The sequence below is a fragment of the Mirounga leonina genome, unplaced genomic scaffold (assembly GCF_011800145.1).
Source record: "Mirounga leonina isolate KUSES-001 unplaced genomic scaffold, KU_Mleo_1.0 Mir_128, whole genome shotgun sequence".
NCBI lineage: Eukaryota > Metazoa > Chordata > Mammalia > Carnivora > Phocidae > Mirounga > Mirounga leonina.
In genome coordinates this window covers 17,920,711-17,940,846 of record NW_023270320.1, presented here as the reverse complement: position 1 = coordinate 17,940,846, position 20,136 = coordinate 17,920,711, and positions in this window count along the sequence as shown.

Below are 20,136 nucleotides of genomic sequence, written 5' to 3'. Positions count from 1 at the left end.
TAGCTTTACATCTTTGTCAGTCCAGTCATACTTGCCAAAAGAGATAGTAGTATTAATAGCACAATGACTTAAATGTTCTCATAAGGCTAATGTAGACTGTATAGTGAAGGGATATGTTCATTTATTTCTGCAATTCACAATTCCATCTTTTATTTACACAGGAAAATATTATTTGTGAGAACTAGCCCAAATAAAAAGTAATCCGGGTAATTAAAAGAGTTGATTCAGAACTTCATAAAATTTGAAAGCCTTAGCCATTAATTGTTACTGATAATTTATGTACAAGTGAAGTCATTAAATGTTTCCTCTGTCCAGATTGCTTTCTCAAACACCAAAACTGACAAGATTTTTTTTCTAGCCTTTGAACACATATTAGAAATCATCTTCTCAAGGCAGCCATATTTAAACCTGCTACCCATGCTAATATTATATTCCATTAATGTTTATGTTCCATTTTTTGTGTGTGTTTGTCCAGTCATCTGCACAAACATATCCTATAGCTCTGAGCCCCTCCATTTTAATTATCCATTGACTGGTCTATCTTACCCATTATACTTTTAATACCCTAAGAGAATGTAGTATGGTATCTTCACATCATCCTAATCTAGGATCTACTGTATGATGTTTAATAAAATGTTGAGTAAATTGATCAGTCTTGGGACTATATCCCTGGTTTATAGCAAATCCGGAAAAATCCTTTTTTTCCATATCCATCTTTTTCTAATGTCTGCCCTGTAAATCTAAGTTAGTAAGCTTACATAAAATGCTGGGGTTCTAAACGTTCCCAGCTGATCTATTCAAGTGATTTTAATCAATCTGTTGCAAAAATCATAATAGGAACTACAATTATGTTGTAATACTATATGTTTGATAGTATCCAGATGAGATGCCACAAATTGCTTGAATAAATCAAATGAAAGAGCCATATGGAGTGTGGATTCTGATAGTAATTCAATCACTAAATTAGAGCCACACATTCATTCTAACCAATGTGATAAGACACCAAAATTGGTACATTTCATTCTTGTGCTTATTATACAGCCATGCCCAGTTTGGGCTCCATAAATTCAAGCTGGATTAAATTCTGTACAAGATGGGCACATTGCGTTGCCTGTTCATTTAATTCAAACAAGCTTACTGGGCACTTTTTATGTGAAAATAATTTCCCGGTGGAAAGCTATATAATTGGAGTGACGGGCTTTGCAGGGAGGCTGCAGAGCCCTTCTGGGTTGCTCAGTTATCTGGCTGTAAACATGCAGATTTAGGCACAGATCATTTGTCGTCAACATTTTATTCTAAATATTTCTTGAGTTTTTACTTTGTGAAAACGCTGTTCTAGTGCCTGGAAATAAATGGCAAATGCAATCAAGCCCTGTTCCCTTTCTTGTGGAGCTTACAGATATCAATCAAATAATTATACGAACTGGGGGTGTGGGGGAAGCCCAGTTATGACAAGTGCCTTTAACAAGAGGTAAGCCTCCTAGAGGAGCCCATGATAGAGGCGTTGAAACTATGCAGGGAAGTTAGGAAAGGCTTCTCTGAAAAAGTGATGATTAAGCTGAGATTTGAATAACAAACAGAAAATAAGTAGGAAAAGAGAAAAGGGACTACTCCAGGCAAAAGACACTGGAGGCACACAGGTGTGTCAGGAGGAAGCACTGGAATAAGGATGACCAAAGCAGGGCAACCCATCTGCAGAAATGTAATAGAAGGAGCTCCTGAAAAATAAATGAAGAGTAAGGCTTTCTCTTTATCGTAAAACAAGGCAAGCCTTTCAGTGTTGCTAAAGAATGTAGAATGGATTGGGTGGGATGAAGTGGAAGCTAATAATAGTTGCAAAGCCATTGTCATCATCCAGAGGAGAGATGATTGAACTTCTAGCCAGCCTGGTGGTAGTAGAGGGGGAGAGAATGAATACATTAGAAATAAATATAAGAGTTCAAGGGCACTGAATAGTGAACTGAATAAGGTGGGGGTCTACAAAATTTTGGATTTGTACAACTAGATAAGTGATGCTTTATTCACTGAGATATGAAATGCTCAAAATGGCCAGTATTTTCTGAGTGAGTTGAGGTGGAAGAGTATGGTGCATTCCTCCTGAGATATACTGAGTTTGAGATGCCTTTGTAGATATAAAAGATGATGTCAAGACCTGGATATGGAAATCTGGGGCTCAAAGGAGGGTTAGAAAGAGTTGTGAGTGTTCTTTATTGAAGTCATAAGATAGAGATGTGGATGATCTCACCTAAGAAGAAAGTGAAGAATGAGTGAAGGAAGGTGAAGATGGAAATAGAAAGAAGTTGATGGAAAATGAGAAGCTGTGTGCACATATTGGGCAGATAGGCTGGAGAGAGAGAGCACAGGTGAGAGGCTCTATAACGGCACCTCAAACTGTTGTCAGTGAACCAGTGATGTTGATTAGGAATTTTGAATCAGATATCACAGGAGACCTGCATCTTAAGATACCCAGGTGATGTGAATGCGTATTAAAGTTTGAGAATAGTGACTTTGTAATAATCTATGCTATAGAGTAAGGAATGTGCAGTTCACTCCTTCTACTCCCTACAAGATCATGAGCAGTTAAAATGAGAGACTGACTTTAAACTTTGTATTCTTGGAGTTATGCACATTGCCTGGCATATATGAAATTCTTAATAATCATGTAATGAATGAACAAATGCAAAATGGGAGAGAGTGGAAGTAAGAGCATCCTTTTCTAGCCACTACTTTTTTTTTTTCTGTACTCTGTTCCCAAAATTCAAATACACTTTCATTCAACTTTAATCTTAGCTGTAGTTTAAATGCATACCTTTCCCATATCTCTTTGCCATTCAATCCCTTTCCTTCAAATATTCTATTGAAATACTGCTCAGTTCCCTACTACTCCATGTTGGATAACACATCTCTTCTATACTATTTACTTAAAATGAACAAATAACCCCAAACCTTTTATAGCAGGTGCATGTGCATTAATGTCATGTTGCATTTCATTTTTTAAAATTTGGCAGTCACACAGGAGCATATCAGTGATAATACTGTGCACTGCATTCTTAAGTAGAAACTGGTTAATATGGTATTATTAAAATTAGGCTTTTAAAATATTTTCTTCCTTTGAAATTGGGATACACTTTTTGATATTGTGTAAGTAATATTTGTACTTTGTAAAAATTTGAATATACATAAAATCCTTTATAAACTTTTATTTCCCTAGGGTTAAATCATTGTTAATAATTTTTATATATACTTCTAGATTTTTAATGAACATATATAATTATATGGTGAGATGATATGAATGGAATATTTTTCTCTGTTACAAAATAACATAACAATATACAGTTGAATGTAGGTTATTATGAATCTTTTTTTAAATATAGTAGACTATCATCTCCTTTTGATCTGATAACTTATTTCCCTTTTCTTTTCTCTGATAACATGAAACTGTTTCCTACCTCTCTTACTCTTTTGATTTCTGAAATTTTAAAATTCTTGCCCTAGATTTGTCCATATTCTTGGCTGTTTTTCAGAGTGTTTTTTTCTTATTTATTTTGCATTTGATAGCCTTCCTTACAGTTTTTCAGCTGTCTCTTATTCATTTTATACAATTTTCTTGAGATGAATAAATTCATTATTTTAATAACTTAAGACAGTTTTTTGAGTGCTCATTGGGAAGGACTCTATAGATTTCTTAATCTAAACAGTCTGACATTTTAATTTTGGTTTCTCCTTTGACCCACTAACTATGCAACAGTGTCTTTTTTTTTTAATTCCAAATTTTTTGTTCAATGTTATTATTATTAGATTTCCTGTGCTGTAGGGGCACTTGGGTGGCTCAGTTAGTTGAGCATCCAACTCTTGATTTCAGCTCAGGTCATGATCTCAGGATCATGAGATTGAGCCCTGTGTCTGGCTCCATGCTCTCCTTGAGATTCCTTCTTCCTCTCCTTCTGCCCCTCCCCCCACTCATATGCACACACACGAGTGTGCCCTCTCTAAATAAATAAATAAATAAAATCTTTAAAAAAAAATTACTGGTGGTGTAGTCTAAGATCATATTTGAAAGGGGTTTACTTTTAAAATTTATCAATATTTAAATTATGGCCTATCATATGATGAGTTTTTATATAATTGTTTTATGAACATTAGACAATTATATTCTTTCCTGTTTTAGAAGTAAAATATAAGATCTTTGGCAAATCAGATTATCACAATTGTTTGTCATATTCAAATTCTGCATATTATTTATTTTCTCTATAATATATTGATTTATTTTAAAAAAGGCATATTATTATCTCCAAATAAAACTCTGGAGCTTAAATTCGTCCCTGTATTGCTGGAAACTTTTCACTCCTTTTATATTATAGTACATTTGCTAAGTGTATAAAAACTTGTGATTATCACATAATATCATGTTAGTATCTATTTAATATTCTGACCTAAAATTCTACATTGTTAATAAGAATTGTGTGTCACTATCTGTGTTTTCTTTTGTTTTCATTTTCTAAGTTTAGTCATTTTGGTCCACTCTTTTATTTTCAGTCTGTCTTGTCTTTTTTTTTTTTTTTTTCCGGGCATGGGTCCCTCAAGTCCCCCCAAAATGGTTTGTACCACTTGGAATTTTACTATAGAACGAGTGGTTAAACAGCTCACCTTCCATTTTGGTGGGCCAGATTGAGTGGAGTTACTGAGGAAGAAATATCCAATGGTTACATTAATAATCAAGTCATGTAATGGTATCAATTGGGTTTACCTTGAATTATGGGAACTGTGGTATGGATAGTTGTCAATGGATCCCCTAACATCCTGACAGTCTGTTATCTTCCCATTCCCAATAAACACACTTTGTGACTTTTAGCATATGAAAGAATTACTCTAGGATTAGTGAACAGACGTGAGTGAGTCTCCTCCTCGGTGGATTAATACTAAGTGGGTCCTCTCCCTGAGCATACACAAGGGAGTTGAGTGGTCTTGGTGTTCATGAGCTTCTTCAGTTGGAGGAACACTGAACAGTAGAGGACTGGGCATAGCTTTCTATCTTACTTTTCTGTGTTCATCAGTAGTGGATGCTGTGCTGCATCCCCAGATCTCCTCTTCTGGATTGAAACATACATTCTTCTGGGTCTGGGAGTATTGGAGTGTGACAACTCCTTACTGAATTCTGAGAATTGTTCTGGACTGAAGGGAACTGCTTTTCCTGAGGGGTAGCTACCACTGAAAGTAGGGTTATAAAGAACTATTCTCCCTGCTTCAGTTCAGGACAGTGCTTTGGAACCACCCTATCTCCAGAGCTTCCTGTGGGATTGTCTGAGTTAGAATTTTTCCTCTGCCCAATCTTGCCTTCTGTACTCCTTGTAAGTGTTGTGCCTCAGAGTTTGCCACAAGGCAATTCTCACATGCAAATCCTTACAGGGATCTGGCTAGCAACACCATCTTCACAGATGTATGAAGCTAAAAATGTCTAGGCAGGGCATCTTTATGATTTCTAGTGATGACAAGGTTTCCCTCTCCATAGGTGAGCCTTCTCTATGGGGAATAAGAAATGAACAACCAAGTTGTATGTCAAGGCACCATCTTGGTTTCATGTCTTATATCTGTATCTACTTTAATAGGTTAATGTGTTTTGTGATGCAATCTTGCACCATCAGTCTAAGTCAGGGTAGAAAGATTTGATTAGATGAGCACGTAGTTAAGTGGTGACAGAATCACAAAATGCAGAAGGTGGGCAGGAAGAGGCTTCAATTAAACCAAACCTTTCAACTTACAGACATTTATGGCTTATTCCATTTCTTCGATGCAGGGCTTAGAAGATAAATTTATTTATTCCTGTAAATTTTGCATAGGATTTAAAGAAAAGTTTTACTTACTCTTGTAACCCATATAGAATCCATGTGCTATTGTTTTAGGGACTTTATTGAACAACTTGGATGAACCTTTTTTTTTTCCCCTGGGATAAAAAGGATTGGTAGGTGGAAGTTTTGACTTTAGAATGCACTGGGAAGAAATGAATAAATTTGATGGAAAGTTTGGAACTTCAGTGAGTGATCTCTGCTAGAAAGGAATAAACAGTATCTTAAAATAGAGGACTTTGAGAAAGGTTACAAAGGATGAACTGCCTGAAAGTATTTCCCCTACATTTCCTTAAATTTTGACGATTAGCAATTAATTTCCTTAAGTTAGCTTGAGTTTCAAAAGAATACTATTTTGAAAATTTGAAAATGAATGTGTATACCTTATTGGATAGCTCCCACTTTTTAGAATTGTTACTAAGTTGCCAGTCTACCTCCATTTTGTCATATGTATTCATTCATTCATCCATTCATTCATTACATATTTACTGAGGACCCAGTATATGCCTTATATGGTGGTAAGACTTCCTGCTTAATGATGCTTCTTCCCTAGAAGTATTAACTGTGATTTAAATTAATTAAATTTGTGGGCTTGGCTTTAGTGAAGGAATATAAGGAAAAAATGTTTTCAAAGCAAAGCCATAGAGGGAGACATCCCTGGAATTATGGATTACACGTTATAGTGAGTGATTTTGAGCAGCCACTAGGCAGCCAAAGACCCTGGAGGCTGGTAACCAGAAGTTAGGAAAGTGTTGTGCTTGCTCACATAGAGGAGAAAGGGCTACGTGGTGTGATGGAATTCAAAGAAGACAGACTTATAATCATAAGCTTTGTGTGATTAGAAGGGGATTCGGAGATATTTATTTTACAGGTAATCAAACTGAGATACAGATAAATGAAGATGCTTGGAAAAAACTAGATGTTGGTATTTAGTTCAGAAATGGAATGAAATGCAGAAATCAAACTTTCAGTCCAAGAAGTTTCCCGCTCTGTTAACTTGTTCCTCCTCCTATTTCATGATCTTGCCTAGAGCAAGCCCTGAGGAGACCTACATTTTACTAGAATAGGGCTAATCCCTTATTGCCAGTGACATTTTATATGGATTTTCCTTTTTTCATGCCTGCAATGGAAGAGAACAAACTGTTCTCACAAGAAATGGCAGAACAAGCTCTCTTGTTCTGCATATCTCATCTCTGATGAATTTCTCTATGTGGGACACTTGCCCAAGCGCAAACATCATTTGTGGCATGGTACCTCTATTATGTTTAAACATACTGTTTAAACAATTACCTTTGTGCCAACCTTTCACATGAAATCCGATTGATCTGACATTTACTTAAATGATTAGTGACTGTGTTGCTATTTTTATTCAGGTACTATGTCAAATATACCAAAATGAATTTTTCATATCTTCAAATTGGAAAATATTTTCATATTTTACCAATAAAGTACAGAGAAACCAATAAATGCTCAAATGGGATAACACGGTGTGTTTTTTAAATTAGCATTTGGGAAACTTTTTCTACAATATTTGTTTTATCTGTACATAAAAGTAAAATACTAATTCATTTTTGTTGCATGCATGATAGATCATAAATTGTATAGACAGTTACGTGATGACCTTGGTCTGATTTTTTTGTTTGTTTTAGTATTCCTTGTTAGGATGGGCACTATTACACTTGAGGCAATATGTCTTTTCTTAATCTAATGGTACGATATGTTAAAGAATAAAAATATATAAACTATTGTCTTTATAAGAAACCCTCATCCCTTGAAGGGAAGAGAGGCTGGGGAAAATAAATCAGAAGCTGATAGACATAATAATTCACCATTTGAGGAATTCAAACACATATTTGATGTTTAAGGAAGTAATGTAACAAAACATCTTTTTCTCCTGCCCTTTTTCTTGTCCTTCTTTCTGTCCTATAGTAATAGAATGCTTGTTGTCTGGTATTGAGAATTTGCAGACTAGTTGGAGGAGAAACATACAATAAACTAAGTAAAGGATGACATAATAAATGCTCTATAAGAAGGGATAAGAAAAGCATTCAGAAATCCAAATAAATTATGAAATAGATTGGCTTATTCCCTTATGACTGGCCAGTGAGTGGTTTGGAGCCTTACTGCCATACCCATTGAGGGCCAGCTGCCGTGTACTGCATGCAACAGTCTTGTACTCCCCAAGCACTTAGACTTGTGAGATTCTTTCCCCTATGCTCTTGCTTCTCTGGTAATAACAGTTGTAATAGGGCGCCTAGGTGGCTCAGTTGGTTAAGCGTCTGCCTTCGGCCCAGGTCATGATCCCAGAGTCCTGGGATCGAGCCCTGCATCGGGCTCCCTGCTCCGCGGGGAGCCTGCTTCTCCCTCTCCCACTCCCCCTGCTTGTGTTCCCTCTCTCGCTGTATCTCTCTCTGTCAAATAAATAAAATCTTTAAAAAAAAAAATAACAGTTGTAATATACATTCTGTTCCTCTGAAGTCACCCTGTGGTTTCCTTGTTTGAATGTGCAAGCTAATGTATTTTCCAAAACATTTCAGAGAAGTTCACTGTTCCGACAGCCAAAAACCAGTCAGTAGGCAGTCCATTTGAATCTATGCTGGTTCTTAGGATTGAGAGAAATGGACCAACTGATAAAAATATTGAGGAAAGGAAAATGATGGAGCAGGAAAGGTCAGCAGATTGTTTAAGCTCATTAGCAGACAAAAAGTACCCAGAGATTAAAAGGCATAATTCAGTGCACTTCAGGCACCATTGAAGCATTGATTCAGACTCCGCAGCCAGAACTTATATTAAAATGATGAGTACGTAAAAGGACATCCTCAGAAACGCAATAATGCACTCTCTTCTTTAGTAAAATCTAAAATTGGCTTTGCAATTTCCACTTGAATTTGTCTGTCTGTATATGTATGTGCACCTTTTCCTTGTGATAGGAAGACAGTATTCCTCATTCTCTTCTGAGTGGATGTAATTCTACTTTCAACAGCTGCATAGTTCTGTGTTCAGAGCACTAAACCAACTACAGGGTGTGTAAATCTCATTATTAATTTCTGTAATTGATATGTACACAACAACTATGGACTGATGCTGTATAAGTAGGCTTCTTTGGCTATTTCTTTCACAGCTCAGAAGTGGTTCAGTATTTATAGTCACTGATCAATCATGTAATGTATTAAGACCTGACTGTTTCACATTGGTGTCTCAGTAATGTTGAAACTCATAAGACAGAGATGGATTAATTTTCCTCACACTTCTGGAACTACACAATCCCTAGCCCAGAAATGTGACTATTGGAGCTGTTCAAGAAAAAAAGAAAATGAAGTTGCTCAAGATGTAAAATGAAGATTACATTCTTCAGTTGCTTGTGGTGGAGTTAAACAGAAAGTCCTACTTTGGAATTTCTAGTATATTTAAATCTAACTGCCAACATTTTCTTAGAATCACTGCATCTTCGATGTTAGTTTCTGCTCTCAGAAATGTTCCTTTGGTACAATTCCCAATGCCATCACAGAGAACTGGGGGAAGCAACTTGTGTTTGATGGTATCTTAATCCCTGGCTAAAAATAAAATGATCAAACCAAGCAAATCATGGAATTTTATTGTAATGGTAACTGATCCGTGTATCATAGTAATTAAAAAGTCTATATTGTAGTACCTTTTAGAGAAAAAAATCCTGTGTCCTCTTTCAAAAAGCTCTGGTAAAAATTGTTATTTGTGGATATATAAGTTGATATCCTAAAAAAACTTCATGGAAAAATTTTTGCCAAATGTACATATATGCATTACATATTATACATAAAATATTACATATGAAATCCACATGAAATATTACCCAACATTATTGCATAACATCACATATTACATGTGAAATACATATTACACATGTATTTCATTCTTCATCTTTATAATCTGAACAATCTCTTTGCTTCTGGATTGTTATGTGACTGATCTGGCAGCAAAGTAAAACTAAAGGTTATTGAAATGGCAGCATGAGCTCTGAAATGAAAAGCAGTTAGAAAAATTTGATTGGTTGCTTAGTTCTATAGTAATCAGTTAAAACTGGCATTTCCTTCAGGGTGTGATATAAGACCAGGAAAAGCTAATTACCTGCTCCCTGCATTTTGCCTCTACTCTCCTTTTTTAAAAACAAGGTAGTGACTCCTCTTTCTTAAAGACTACTTTCAAATACAACCATGTAGATGGTGAAGAGAATGATACACCAAGCAGTAGGATTAAAAAGTGACTAATCATATAGAATCTTTTTTTCAGATCCATTGATTATTCCCTGTACATATATTTTAATACTCAATTTTAAAATTAAAAACATAATAGATAAACATTTAAAACCCATGTGTGATAGCTTTTAGCAGATTATGAATCTTCAAAATGTAATGTAAGAACAATTTGTTCTGATTGGACTCATGCTTTGCTCTAGAGCATGGATGCATTATAAGGAACTGAAATGTCCAATGACACTGCTTTTTGTTTGATTGTTTTCACATGATCTCATTTAACTTTTCCAATAACAATTTTATGTGATTAGTATCATTTTCCTTACTTCCTCATCGGTAATTAAAGGGAAGTGATACTAATCACATAAAGTGTTATTAGAAAAATGACACTGCTTTTTGCTGCTGTGAGCAGCTACTGAACAGAAGAACCCAAAAGCCCATATACAGATATCAGATTTTTTAAAAAATAGACATTGGCATTAGCTACTGTTAAATAATTTATTCTACTCTTCTGTATTTTTAAAATAAACTTATATTACTAAGAAAAGATTGTGTCACATACATGGTAAGCAACATTAGATTTATCCATTAATTTGGGGGTTACTCCATGTCACCTTGAAAACTTACAGATATCCTTGGAAAATTTGCAGCCTGTTAATTTTGAGTCTTTCTGTCTCACTCCCACAGAACCAAAATTAATACGCTGGTCAACAAACAAAGAAAACAATATTTTCACCAGTTATCAAGGAATCATGAATATGCAGTCTAAATTCAATCACACCTCAATTGTGTCACTATAGAGAATGATTTCCCAATGAAATATCATGTCCATGTGTCTCTAGGTGAATAATTTATGTTTGTTAGATCTCTGAAACATTTATAACTTCGTGCTTTCATATTTTGGTTGTACTGTTGAGAACAAAGGCTTTGCAAACTACTGGTTAATATATATATTATATATATATATATAATATATATTTGACAGTAGTGTTTAGTATAAATGTTTAGTATGTTTGCATACCATAATGAAGAAGAAAGTATTTGTTGCACATATGCAGTAGAGGTTTATAATATCCTTTTAATTTTGCTCAAACACATTAGAAAATATTCAAATTAATGGGATGATTAAAGAAATTTCACAGTGACCCATATATATAACACCTAGATTCTGAAATTAACATTTTGTTCTCATTAGCTTATCACTTAAGGATCCACCTACCCCTACCCGTCTCTAATCCTCCATCAAACAACCTTGGAATTTTCATGCATTTCAAAATAAGTTGCAGGTATTGACATGCTTCCTCCTAAATATTTCAGCATATACATCATAGAGTTCAATACTGGTTAGGTTTTGTACTCTTGAGATAAAATTTGCATACAATACAATGTACAAATCTCAAGTGTAAATTTTCTAATTTTACGCAAATGCATACAACCTGTGTAACTCAAATCCTATCCAAATGTAGCTCTAACCACCTAGACTGTTCTCTCGTGCCCCTTCCCAGAGAGTTTCCATCTCCCCAGGCAGCTGCCGTTCTTTCTTTTCTTGTCTTTTTTTTCACTATGGATTAGTTTTGCCTGTTCTATAGCTTCATACAAATGCCATCATACAGAATATACTCTTTTGTGCCAATCTTCTTTATTCAGTATCATATTTTTGAGTTTATTCATGTTACCTCATATATCAGTATTATATTCTTTTTTATTGCTAAGTGCCATTGTATGAACATACCACCAGTTTTTTATCCATTCACCAACAACATTTTATTTTTTTCCAGTTCTGTATAAAACTACTATTAACCCTCTCATACAAGTAATTTTTTATAGATCTATGTTTTTATTTCTCTTGGGTGAAAACCTAGAAGTGAAATTTCTTGATGTTTTTCAATTTTTACTTATTGATTAAATGAAATAAATGATTAATTTCTTTTATTTGCCAAAATATAAGAAGAAGGAAAGAGCAGAAAAACTTCAAATAAAACAACCCAAAAGACCCCTGCTGATTCTATCCATCATGATATAAAATGAAATTACTCTTTCATGAGTAATATGCTAAAATATAGCTGAATATTTTTTAAAGATTTTATTTATTTATTTGGGAGAGGAAAGAGGGAGAGAGAGAGAGAGTGCGCATGAGCCAGGGGAGGGGCCGAGGGAGAAGGAGAAGCAGATTCCCTGCTGAGCAGGGCGCCTGATGTGGGACTGGATCCCAGGACCCTGGGATCATGATCTGAGCTGAAGGCAGACATTTAACCGACTGAGCCACCCAGGCGCCCCTATACCTAAATATTTGATAAACTAAAGTCAATTTTATGACTTTTACATGTGTTATTGTTTATTTCCTTAAAGGACTGTATGATTCAGTCAGTACTTTAATATTTTGGTAAGTCTATGATCCAGCAATTGCACTACTTAAGTACTTACCCAAAGGTTACAAAAATACAGATTCGAAGGGGTACATGCCCCCTGATGTTTATAGCAGCATTATCAACAATAGCCAAACTATGGAGAGAGGCCAAATATCCATTGACTGATGAATGGATAAAGAAGATGTAGTATACATATACAATGGAATATCACTCAGCCACCCAAAGAATGAAAGCTTGCCATTTGCAACAAAACGGATGGAGCTAGAGTACATTTTGCTAAGTGAAATAAGTCAGTCAGAAAGACAAATACCATATGATCTCACTCGTATGTGGAATTTAAGAAAGAAAGCAGATGAATATATGGGAAGGAGAAAAAAAAGAGAGAGGAAGCAAACCATAAGAGACTCTTAATAATAGAGAACAAATTGAGGGTTGATGGAGAGAGGTGGGTGGGAGATGGGCTAGATGGGTGATGGATATTAAAGAGGAGGGCACTTGTGATGAGAACCAGGTGTTGTATGTAAGTGATGAAATAGCGAATTCTACTCCAGAAACCAATATTCCACTGTATGTTAACTAGGTAAAATTTAAAGAAAAAATATTTTAAAATTTAAAGAAATTTAAATGTAGTTGCTTTCACCTAAAAATATATTTATTTTAGACTCTCAGATTCTCACATAAGTGTTTTTTGTAAATGTTGTTGCTATTTCTTACTAAATGAATGAATGTGCATTACATAAGACATCTTAAGCTTTCAGGACAGCAACAGCTACATTTGCTGATTTTTGCTTTATGTGTATTTCCAAGTATAGCATCCAACACAAGAAGATAACTTGAATTCACAATACATAAATATATCCACAATATACTAAATTGAATTTGTAATATATAGAGTTACCATTAAAAATAAGGGACTAAAATAATTATTCTGAACACTACAAATTCCAAAACAGATTTTAAAAATGTATCTGGATACCATATATAGGAAAGTTTAGCAGTTTACCTCAAGTAAAACATGGCAGGTAAGGTAGTCTTACCTCATTTCAAATTATGTGAATGATTTGTTAAAGTCAGGTTTGGGAACTAAACATGTACATTAAATATAAAATATACTTCACTGTCAAAATAAATCTAATTTTAAAAATCAACAATAAAATCAAATGATTAGAAATGGAAAGCTTAATACATTTTACCACAGCTTCCATGAAAAATACATTCAAATAATGTAAACAGATATAAATTTTCCACACACATACTGCAGTATTCCAAATATATTTACTTTATCTAAAGGTTTATATTAACCATTACATTTAAAAAGAAGATGAAAATTTATATTTGCCAAATAAATTTGGATGCATATGTTAATACATATTCATTCTACTGAACAATATCACCATCTGTTTCTATATTTACATGAGTATTTGCATAAGAAAGATAAAATTATACATATTTACAGAATTTATTTAATGATAATAATTGTAATCAAGTCCAATTTTATATGGAAATAGCTTTTCTTGGAGCCTAAGAAGTAATTTTCCCCAAGTTCTTCAAATTAATTTAACCATAAAATATCATGAAAATTAGCATAGTCTGCCTTACATTATATACATAAAATTCTGGGTTTTTTTTTTCTCTTCATGATAAGGCACATATACATCTCTGTGTGTGGGAGAGAGAGAGAGAGAGAGAGAGAGAGAGAGTGTGTGTGTGTGTGTGTGTACGCACACAGAACCAAATTTTTTTTTTTGCTTATGGAAAAATCACTCTCAATTAAAAAAGACTGACAATTCATCAAAACTGACATATAATAAAATTCATTACCCTAAAAAGTGGAAGAATAGTAAAAATATATTAGTATTCTATTAACAGTTTAATGACATAAAACAAAACAAAACGAAACTAGGCATTGTGCTCTGAACATAGATTCCAGAATATTTTACAGCAAAAATCTGAAAATCAATGAAATATGAATTTAGTTGTATGATGGCTTTTACATTAGCCAATTGCCTATAACTTCATCATAAAAAATAGTTTTATACTAGAGTGTTGCATTATGTTATAAAAGTTTTTCTCTCTTAAAAGACATTATATATATGAAATATAAAAATTGCCATATTTATTTCTGTTTGATAGCTGAGCTAGAGTTTTGCAATGTTGATTTCAATTATAGCTGTATCCAAGTACCTATCTTATCTCCAGGAAGGTTTTGAGCATTAAGTTAAGATGTGCTGAACACTTTGTATGAGAAGGTCTTTCCTCTAAAGTGTATTGCTTAGAAAAATCCCAATGTACTAAAAACCTCTGTCTTTAATCTCCTGGGTAATAGTAAGTATTTTGGAAATTTAGAGTTAAGGCAAATCAGCATTTTTTCCTTTTTTGTGTTTGTTTAGAATACCATTTTAGTAAAACCAGAGTCAAAGAGACTGTTTCCTATGTGCCTATATAATTCCCTTCATCCTTGTCAGAGTTCTGTTAGCCAAGTATCACTGCAAAATCACTCTATTAGTTGCTAGAGGATAAGGATGAAAAAAAATTAAAGCAGATTCATCAACACTATCAAACAAAGGTCAACTTTTTTATACTCACCTTTCCGATGATGGATCCAGAGCTTAAGTCTAACATAAAAAATTCACTAACTCAGCATTACCTGCATAGAATTGAAAATGCCAAGAGATTCAAATATAGACATAACTTCAAAGTGCTTTCAGGATGTACAAAGACAAAGTGATCAGACCTGTCCTATGAGCCAAACTGTGCCTATAATTCCTATGATCTTAGTGAAATGATAGAAAATAATAATAATTCAGATTACGCTTAGCAATAATTTGTATTTAGGAAAAATATATTCAGGTGTGCCCATTTATGTAGGTTTGAGAATAATTATCTCAGAATTCCTTCTTGTATTTTAGATAAAATATGAACACTCAGAACAATATGTTACTCAAGATGTAGAGTGAGTATGAGGGGAAAAATAATAATACAAAAATATTAATTGAAAAACATCGTATCACATGAATTTATGCATTAAGATAGGTGGGTCCATCAGTTTAAGAATGCTCACCAGGACAGAACAGAAGCTTGTTCACAATAAAAGTAGCCATCTTTTTAGAACTAATGTGAAAATGTTCATCTTAAAAGAGAAGATGAATTTTCTTCATTTACTGTACATGTCCAACTTATAGGTTTGACAACATGCAGGTAACCTAATTGAAAAGTTTTGTTATATCCAGGTATACAGAAATTGAAGTCCCATGTTCTTGAAATAACCAGAGAATTTGGAGATGTTGCTGTTTTGTAGAGCATGCGACTATGACTTTAATCATTTAACCATTCCGAATTGCATCTTATCACTTAATCAGAGCATTTACACTAATGAGTAATTGTAATTTTTTATGTGGTACCAGCCTAACAATATTTAAACTTCTATGAATTCACTGTTATCAGGTAAAACTTGACATGTTTTAGCCACACCTAAGAATTTTTTTTTAAGATTTTTACTTATTTATTTGACAGAGAGAGACATAGAGAGAGCAGGAATACAAGCAGGGGGAGTGGCAGAGGGAGAAGCAGGCTTTCTGCCGAGCAGGGAGCCCGATGCGGGGCTCGATCCCAGAACCCTGGGATCAGGACCTGAGCCGAAGGCAGACGCTTAACGACTGAGCCACCCAGGCGCCGCCACACCTAAAAATTATTTTGAGATATTATCTAATATCTAATTATCTGATGTCCAATATCCAATATTTAATATATTTTGAGGTATTATCTAATATCTCACCATATAATTTCTTAGCACTATTTAAGAGTAATTTATTATGGTCAGCATTTAAAAAGTTTCCCCTGCTTCTCTTTTTCTTTCCAAAGACAATGAATTTAACATACATTGTAGGTATTTAAATTCACTCCCTGGAAATCTTAAGTTTATGTGATATGAAGAGTACAAGACAATGTTTTAAAAAAATGTTCCTAATATAATGCTAAATTTTTATAGTTACATAAACATAATTGGTAATTATGTTTTAATTTAGCATAACAAGTAGGATTGAGGTATAACTATTAAACTGTTTAACTCTACTTCTGTGATAGATGTTACTCTTTATGATTATGTTAGGACTATTTTTTAAATAATGTCCTTTCTAATATAACAATACCTGGGCTGTCAGGGGTCAGGTAATGTTGGTCCTTCTGATTTTTTCCACAAAATTGATGCTAACAGAAATAATGTTCATTTACATATGGACTATAATTTCTTACTCTCCAATTTTGACTTCTTTTTGTTTACACATGAATGTTTTAATTTTAGCCCAAAGTATTAATTAATTTTTGCTCTTTCCAAGTCTTAAATTTAAGACTTTTTATTATTCTATTATCAAGTATTTAACCTTTCTTTTACATTTTTTATTAGAAGGCTTCTAACCCAATTTTATTATGGATAATGTCATTAGTAATACAGATTTAGTGTTTAATAGTTTCTGACTGTATATCTTCATGTATTTCAACTCTAATTTATTGCTTATGTTTTGTTTTGCTCATCACATCCACATTTCTCAAATAATATTCCTCCTACATGGATGCCTGTTCTCTCTGGAAATTTTCACTGAAATATAACTTCATTGCCAGTGGCTTAACTTAGAAATGATGTTTCTTGGGGCGCCTGGGTGACAGAGGTTTGGCATCTGACTCTTGGTTTTGGCTCTGGTCATGATTTCAGGGTCGTGAGATCGAGCTCCACGATGGGCTCCACACTCAGCATGGTCTGCTTGAGACTCTCTCCATCTCCCTCTGCCCCTCCCCTATGGTCTCTCTCTCTTTCTCTCTCTCAAATAAGTAAATCTTTTAAAAAAACAAATAAATCATAAAAATATTTCTACTATCAAATTGAAAACACAGATCCACTTAGACATATCCAGTGTTGTTTCCATCCAAGATGACTGCTATTAGAAATACTATGTTAATAGTGACTGTTACAAATTAAATATATTTAACTCTTAACCTTCTTGGTACTTCTGAAGAGAGGAGATAAAGAGAGGAAAGTGGAGAGAAGGGAGAGGAGAAAGAAGAGGAAGGTGAGGAGTGAGAAAAGAGAGGAAGGAAGGAAGTCACAGGTACTTGGCTATACAACTTTTTTATTTGGTCTGTTTCCCAATTTGTCATTTCCCATAAAGATCTTCTGGTCTATTTTTCATCTTCTCTGCAAACTTCCGAGAATGGCCATTCATTTACTGAATGTTCCAGAAGATGAAATTCATCTTGCAAAAGAGAATAGACTACTCCTGAGGAGAGTATGGTTTCAATGTTTCAGGAGTAGTTTGGAGTCACTTGGTTTATTGAAATCTATTTTGAAAGCCTCTCTCTCTCTCTTTTTTTTTTTTTACAGTATTTGAGAAGGACAAAATCTAAGAAATAACTTGTTTTCATTTACTGTTACCCTGAAAGATAAAATAGCTTACTTTTAGTTATATTAAAACGATAGTTTTAAACACAAATTACTTTAACTTGCCATCTTTTGTCAAATTCGTTTATACTTTCCTTGGCTGAAATGTTTTTGTTCTAGAATTATTACATTGACTATAAACTTTTATTACTTCATTTCTCATTTGCCTTGGTTTTATTGATCACAGTTATAGAGCAAAACAAAACTTTGTAATCAAATGTTGAGTAGCACACATTGTTAAAACATTCAGCCGAGATAATCCAAAAAGATAATTTGTTTTCTTTTTTTAGACCAAAATGAAATGAAGAATGTTAGCAAAATGACCTCCAGAGTTCCCAAAATATAAATGTCCCAATGCCCCAATAAAATATCCTGCCTTCAGTGCTCAATTCATGCCAAGATTTAATGATCTCCAAAGTATTGATTTTATCTTCAGTTTCCTGAAATAATAACTTCTTATGATAATAAATCTTCATACTCTACACAAATCAGTCATGTGTAGTAAAATCAATCTTTTTACACAGTAACTGTTTGGTCTATATATTGAAGGCTTTTCTTTTTAAAGGAATAGGTGCCCATTTCAACCCTAATCCTCTGTTCGTTCTTATTTAATTTACCTACAATAGTCAAAGGTCAAAAATAAAGCAGTATTTCTAGTCATTACTTTCCTCAGTAGTATCTGATCAATATCTTCTTCCTTATAAGGTACAAAATATATCATTGCTGTAATTAATCTTCATCTAAAGTATTTATTTATTTATTTATTTATTTATTTATTTATTTATTTATTACATGGACTACATCTCTCTCTGAGTTTAAAAAGGTACATGAAAATGGATTTTCCACCCTAAAAAATTAGTACATATACTAATTTTAAAGCTGCCTTTTCAGGTTGATTCTTGGGTTTATGGTTGTAAACTTGAGAGATCAAATTTTGGGCCAGTACATGGTTCAGAAATAGGCTTAGTGTATATTGGCCGTGGTGAGTTGTAGGATGTGTGGAAAATCTTTATGGGTATTTCTGTACCTAAGATCACCCAGGAAAAATGAGGGAGAAAAGAGAACAAGAGAGACACATTTGAGGATGAAAGTCAAGAAATCCCAGCTTTGAAGGGTAGGTTGGAGAAAGGAAGACTAAAACCTGAGTCAGAGAATGAATGTGCAAGAAGAGAGAAGTGAAAACAAAAAAGTTAGTAGTGCACCTTGACAAGGAGGAAAGAGTTCAGGTAGGAAAGAGGGTTAACTATGCGAATTGTTGCAAATGATGAAGGTTAACATTAGAATTGAATGCATTCACAAAGTTTGCAAAACAGAAGTTGTGAGTGACCTTGGTGGAAGCAGTTACATTAAGAAGAAGAAATGAAAACCACATGGAGTGGGTTAAGGAATAAACATGACAAGACAAAGTCAAGACTACCAGTATAGGTTCTGCTTTCAAAAAGCTTGACTATGAAGGGAAGAGGAGTCATAATAGCTAGAACTAAGGGATAGATCTTTTGATGATGGTGATGATGGTGATGATGATATTGATAAATGAACTTGAGGATAATCTTTCCAAAATATCTTTCCATTTAAACAGAGTTAGTACTCTCTATTTCTTTCTTAGTCCTATCAGTGAAATTTAGCACTTAAGTGATCTCTTTAATTTTAAATTTCTCAGAGCCAGTATATTAAGAGGGAAGAATAATTTTCCTCATTTTATCATGATTCATTTATCATGATAGAAACTTTTGCAGTTTCTATTCAGCCAGCTAGGAAATATCAAATATGGTGTTTTTTCATACATCTTATTAATTCAGTAATTTAAATCTTGATCAGTCCTAGGATTATTCTTACAGAGGGGATAAGTCTACCCATTCTGTGTACAGAAAAGAGAACAATGTCAATGTTGTCCCTTGACAAACCTGCAGCCTTCTGTGGCCTATGGAAACTCCTTCCCCCTTCCCCTTCTCTACAATGGAGGAATCTCAGAAGGCTTATTGTTTTTGTTTTTTTTTTCAAACAAATGCATAAATGCCTTTTAAAAAGTCTTTGCTATCATTAAATACAACTTTGGTGGAAAGAAGTAGGAAAAAATAATTGGATCAGCTTATATCATCAGATTTTAAAATGCAATCTGATAAATTTTATAAAGAAATTTTCATTCCTATGTAGCTGCATACAAGGCAAATCAAATGGCTTATTAAAACATTAAGGCTTTGCTTGCAGTCAAAGTTATGCTGAATGTGATGCCTTAATGTCCTATACATTAAAATTACAGAATC